Source organism: Phalangium opilio, unplaced genomic scaffold (genome assembly GCF_054372755.1).
Source record: "Phalangium opilio isolate 3A_F unplaced genomic scaffold, DU_Popi_V2 ptg000009l_1, whole genome shotgun sequence".
Taxonomy (NCBI): Eukaryota; Metazoa; Arthropoda; class Arachnida; order Opiliones; family Phalangiidae; genus Phalangium; species Phalangium opilio.
In genome coordinates, this window is record NW_028324146.1 from 2,875,351 (window position 1) to 2,881,843 (window position 6,493).

Below are 6,493 nucleotides of genomic sequence, written 5' to 3' on the forward strand. Positions count from 1 at the left end.
TTGTTCGCAATAAAAACAATTTTTATTTGTCTTAATATTACATTTTATTAATTAATATCACGCCATTTCTAGGGTCGTTTCCTCCGTTCGTTAGATGGCACCAGTGGGCCTAGGTTTTGAAGTTCATTTTTTTCTTTCGAGGTTTTTTCTGTTTGTTTTTTTCTGTTTGGCGGAGATGTTATCAAACAGGTTTTCTAAGTCTGTTAAACTTTCAGCGTCTCTCTCCGCGTTTCCCTCCGCTATATTCTCTTGTTCTTCGGCAATTTCTTCCTCGTTGTCGGAATTTGCATATCCGACAGCGCCTTCGTCCGCTCTTTCCGGCGTAAAGAATGTCTTTTGTAAACTGTTGGCTAACGTTTCGGCTTGCTGTTTAATCATATCGCCGACGTAAGTAGCCCCGTATCTTTGGCAGAAATCTTCCGGTGTTGGTGTTCGAAGTGCGGATTCGCTTTTAAAGACCTTTTGCCGAGGCTAGTTTTATAACGCGGCGGCGTGGTAAACGAGCTATCCGATGTGCTTGTTGAAGGAGAGGACGTCGCGTAGCTTGGCCATGAAAATTGTTTTTTTCGAGATGGCGGTAAGGGTGTAACCGACGGTACGGGTGTGCTCGTTAATGGTAAAGTTGCAGTCGCCATTGAGGGGGTCACCACTTCAAATTTTGGTAAGGGAATTTTTTTCTCGATACTTAAATATTTATTAAAGGCGTCTAAATATTTCTATAATTTATCAAAGGCATTCAATGGCGATTTTAAAATATCCTCAATCTCTCGATCCAAGGCCGAATGTTCTTACGCCGCTGCCGAAGTGACCGCGCTAGCGGGGACAAGGACCATTTGTTTCATAGTTTAGCCGCTATGGCTTGAACAATTGAAGGCAGGATTGCGCCAAGCAACGCCGTGAGGAATTCTCCTGATTGCTGCAACAGCAACATTTTTTGCTTTTCTGCGACAAGGTACTTGATCCGAGTTGTCTAATAATTTTTTGTACTTTGCTAAGCGTTTTTTGCGGTCTTTACTCAAAAAAATGCCCCCACCCTTTAAATTCTTACAAATGGTCTGAATACTCTTTAATTGAGGCGCGCTACTATTGTTTAAAAGCGTTCGTCGTTGTTTACAACTAGTTTGACGTAAACTCTGTAAATAAGGGACAAATTTGGCAAACTTTGCCGAGGGACGCGCTACTACTAGGCGGGAGCGTTTTCCTGATCGACGTTTAACGCGCGGTGCCATTATTCAAATGACAATTAAATTTAATCGACATACACATACATAGGCGATTCGTGAGGTAGAACTCGCGATCTTAATCGTAAGTTTTCCGGAGTTTCTTGTTTTAAATCAATTAACAAATAACTATAGGGTTCTCTAGTGGCTAGTCTGTACGCGTCCGTAATACGCTTTGGGTTATCGGGACTGATCTGTTGCGCTAGATACCTAATAGAAGCGACATCGCGGGGATTTTTCATTATTATAAAATAGGAAGAGTTTTGAGAAATTATTCGCGATTGGCTACCCTTGTGAAAAAGTTGTTGCGTAATAATATTTACCATATACCCTAAATGATGCGACGTCACGCATACTAAATCGGCAATATGAGCTTGCTTAAATAATTGGCTAGCTAAATCGTCTAGTATCAGATAGGAATCGCGATGAGTTTCCCAAAAGTCCGGATCGGAAGGTGGCAAACCTTGAATAAATTGAATTCCCGGAATCAATTGTTTCAATTTTTCGTAGTTTGGTTGCTAGGCCGCGTAGCAATAAATAACCTTTTTATGCGGAGGGTCAAACATAAGCTCATGATTTTGCAATAAATTGCTTAAAAGACAACTTTTCCCGGCTTGCGTAGGTCCCACAATTAGAAACTGCGCGGGTGTTTGGAATTTTAAAGAATGCGAGACTGACTCGGTCCGATTCATTTCAATTAATAAACATTCTTTATTTTGTTGCACATCTTATATAGAAACATAGAAATATATTTAAAAAACATCAATAATCAAAAAAAATTAACACAATATAAACCCAAAAACCCAAAATAAACACTTTTAAACACAATATAAACAAAAAAACCCTTTTACCCAAAAAAATCCCCTATTAAGTAATTGTTTTTTTAAAAAGGTTTTTTTTCCAGTTCCAGACAGTGTTGCCGAAAGCGTTGGTCGTTGAGGAGGTCAAAGTTTACGCGAGACTCGGAGGGTAGAAAATGAACACGCACTACAGTAGAAAACACGACGGCTGGATGCGCACGCGCACTTTCTCGTTTCCTGACCGCTCTTCGTTGGTGGTTGGGCATGTCTGGACCAGATGGCCGCAAACATCCGTGCCCTCGCTGGTCGGGAAGTCGGGAAACCCCTGACGCAGTGGTTTATTGTTGCACGGTTTCTTGGAAACCATCGGACACGATGGACTGTGCTTGCGATGTTCCCTGGATGGTTGGTCCGTGCAACGCCACTGGTACAAGGCGATGCCGCTAAAAGCGCAGCGCGTCGTCTGTGTTTCTACATCTGCAAGATAGAAACCGTCTTTGGCCAGGGCTTCAATGGGAACGCAAGATTCCCACAAGCCCTCAAAAGTATGTCTTCGCCAAGCCTCGTAATTCATGCGAAAGAGATGTCGAAGCAGGTGTCGCCTCTTTGAAACCGTACGGACGACTGGTTCTCAAATCAGCGTTCAACAATCTCTTATTCGAGGTTTGGTGAAATTTCTTCGTTAATTTAAAGGCCTCTAGCTGCAGCTTGTATTTATCCCGTTTAAAATTAAAAGGGACATTGACTATAACTTCTTTTTCCGGGTTCATCGCCACACTTTCAAAGGTTTCAAAGTCAAGTTTTTCGAAATTTTCTCGATTTAGAGTTAATCCTTTAATTTTTTTAACTTCTTTTCCTTTGCTAGTGCGAAACGAGTAACTTTTGGCGCCGGTACTACAAAAGGAAGTTATACAATCACCGCCGAGTTCGTCCGCCCAGCAACCAATATGATTGCCAGTCGGAATGCTAAACTCTCCCGGTAAATGGCGGTAGATGGCGGTAGATTATTGAGTCGGTGTCACAATACAAAGCTGCGCGGTCTAATTGAAGCAGCATCTTGTTCAATTCGAGTCGCCCCTAGTACGAGACAAAGCTACCCACAATCGCCGACCCCAGTTTATAGTCCGAAACGTAATCGCTTTTGGCTTTGTACGATAAGAGAGCGATCGACTCCGTAACTGGCCGTAAATCGACTAATTCCAGAGTGTAATCGCTCGCGTATCGTATCAATTCGTAATAATTGTTGATAAAGATGCTGCGAATCTTTCCCATATTTAACGCCATGCGACCCCAAAGAGAATTTAAATTAATTTTAGCGATATTACGCAGGGAAGGATTTGATTGAATATCCGCCACGGTCAGAGAAAGCTTTTCATTCGTGTTTATATCGGCGATATACGCTTCTTTTTGCAGAGGCGTTTGCGCGTGAGCTGGAAATCCGGAATTCTTCACTTTCAAGGCGATAAAATCAGTAATGTACTGCGCGAAGAAGTATTCCGTTTTTGGATAATGATAAACTTCGAATATATCGAGGAGTTTATAACCATGCTCCATAGCGGCATAGACTTCAACCGTTGGCAAGACTGATTCGAAAGCCCGTTCATTGACAGTGTGATCGCAGATTTCCGCTCGCAATTCTAAACACGTGCGACAGAGGGCGTAGGCTAATTTACCACCGCTGCGAAAGGGAATTAAATGGATGCGGAGATCTTGAGGGGCCAGCAGACGACAACTCATAACACCAAAATACCAGCCTGGCGATTTGTCAAAATCTCTGTTATAGATTATGGGGTGCCCGCTAGGGTACGGACAATCGCGACAAACTTTCGGGTACAAAGAAATAATATCCTTGTAGAAAATTTTCTCCTCACCTTGCACGTGGCAGTTAAGAACAAAATTTTCCGTTCGTCCCCCATAGAGAGCGCTACGGGCTGATATTTGAGGTCGAAAAGTTAAACTTTTGCAGAAAGCCTTAGCTTCGGCGTTTTCTTTTAAAAGCTTAGCAAATTGACACTCAAAAATCGAGGAATATTCATATCCGACCATCTTCTCTTTAATAAACAGCTCTCTATCTAGAGTCCGCTCGTACAGAAATCTGTTGCTGGCTTTGAGTTGGGTATTGTAGGCATTAAGTTTTTGACATGGACAACCGTGAAAGTAGCAACCGTGGAAATCGTAGATTTTGGGCGGAGTTTCGCTATAGCCGTCGACTAAATAGCGCCCCACCCGATATTCACCCCCATAGCTTAAAGCCGTTCGCAATTTTATATTTTCCGTTTTCTCCACCCAAGCGAGATATTTTAAGCTAATCTGACTGTGATTAAATTTTGCGTTATAGCCGTTAGAAGGAACAATACCCATGCTGTAAGGTTTATAGTAATTGTTAAGATAAATAGTGGTTAAAGCACCCGCCAAAGTAATATTTTTTAAGCAAAAAGGGTCTAATTTTGTTTGATCTACGTAAATTTTTCTAAAAGCTTCGACGCTTTGTCTTAGGACTTTGACGTCTTGAATGCAATATTTAATAAGCTCCTCTTTGATGTTGTAAATAGATCCTTCCATTGACGCGTACCAAGCTTGAAAATCTCGATAATCATTGGCCTTCATTTGAGCTACGTTAAAGTACGAAGCTTCAGGGATGACGCCAATGTAATTAAGATTTTCTTTGGTATGAAAATCAAATGGAAAGAATCCTTTCGCCACATCGCCGAGGCTAAACATGCTGGTGAAATTACGCAGAGGTTGACTAATGTAATTAAAGCTATCGAGGAATCTAATTTGCGGTCCCTCAAGATGAATCATTAAAATTTTACTACCGTCAAAAATAACGGCAGGGGTGACGTGCCTATGAACTAAAGCGTTGAGAATTAAGAAGTTATCAAAAGCTTTCGCGTAATGAGCTACGACTTGTGTGTTAGTAAAGCGCGGTTGGTACGTTTTACGTTTTTGTTTAGTCAAAACTACCTGCTCTACGCTAAATAAATAATTTAAAAATTGCTCGACGCAATTGGCGCCGTAAAAAATTTTAGTTTCAAAGCCAGCTTCAGTCTCTACGTCGCAAACTAATAAAATGGGTCGTGGATATTATTTCTCAGAATAGTCTCAATGTCGTAATAAATAAACCGCGAGGCTTTCATTTTGGTTTCCAAAGGCATAACAAAATGTTCACCTGGCGGATGAACTATTTTACATTGAGAGCATTCGGGATTGCAGTCGTGATCGTCACCCATCAGTCGCCCACACTCTAAACATCGTTTTTGGCTCGCGCAGGTGCCATTAAGTAAATGAGTTTCGTAGCAGGGGCCCGGGAAAAAATAGCGGTGGCATTCGTCGCAACGTTTTAAAACATCCTCGTTGGTTAAATGAAAAGCTTCACCTTGGCACCGAAAACATATATAGGGTTTTGTATCCTCGGGGCATTTATGCTCTTTTAACAATTCGTATTTGTAAAAGGATTTTAAGCATAAATCGCAAGAGACACAACCCCCCATCATACCGTGCCAAGTTTTCGCGGGGTGGATATGGTCGCCAATTTTTAATAAATAGATAAATTTAGGAGCTTGGGGTCCTTTGAAAAATATGGTAAAATTATTCGCCGCCTCAACTATCACAATCCGATAATGGGGAGCTAAATAATTTTGAAATTTTTGAATATCTTCTAGAGTAACGAAACCTTCGGGGACTCCGGCTTTTCGGTGCAAGATTTTTGCAATATTACCCACAAGGGTGCTATTACGTTTCAGTTTGTCAAAATTGTTCCGATTAAAGGGAGGACCTTGCTTATTTTGTTGATAAAAATTGCGATCGGCCAACTCTTTACCCAGAACTAAACTCCGAGCAAAACAGAGATTATCATTATTCTCCATAAAAATAAATTGGTTATTTTGTTTAACGAAATAATCCAAATTAACCAAAGTTCTATTTTTTATGGATTTATAATAAGTTCCTATATTCGCATCGAGGTTTAGGAAAATTATATCAAACTGAAAATCTTCCCCATTAAAGACAAAATCCCGACTAGATTGCGTTACTCTATAGATGGTGCGCATAATTCGTTTACTGGTGAATTTGTCAATTTTTATAAATTTAATATTAACGGGGGTCGTCAATCCGGGGGAGCTTAAAACAAATCGAACCCGATTATACCCGGGATTCTCGGTTACTAATTTACGTATAACTTCGTCGAGAATTTTTCGAAAAATTCGAAAAAAATCTCGCGTTGGAATGTCATCCAAATTTTTGAAAGCTATACGCAAATCGATTTGTTTACAGTGCCACTTGCGACTCGTTTTGTCGATCTGCCGCTCAATTGTGTAGTACCGGTTTACCTGTGCGTGTTCTTCTCCCTCACTACCCTCCGAGTCACTCCCGCTGCTACCGCTGCTCGAACTCATTTTTTGAATCTCTATCAGAAATAAAAAAGAATTGGAACAAAATTTTGGTTTGTAAATTTATTGTTAATAAGATACTTAC

The 6,493-nt window shown here is 40.8% G+C and overlaps 1 protein-coding gene across 16 annotated transcripts in view; it reads right to left on the minus strand.

Annotated features, from left to right (window-relative positions):
* LOC149713162 (uncharacterized) overlaps window positions 1-6,493 on the minus strand; it is a 44,759-nt gene continuing 38,266 nt past the window's right edge. For all 16 annotated transcript variants that reach the window (XR_016370756.1, XR_016370760.1, XR_016370753.1 and 13 more), the window contains 2 exons: window positions 6,349-6,425; window positions 1-2,497 (listed from right to left, as the gene is read on the minus strand). The gene's annotated coding sequence lies outside the window, so the exon portion shown is untranslated. The remainder of the gene's footprint in view (window positions 2,498-6,348; window positions 6,426-6,493) is intronic.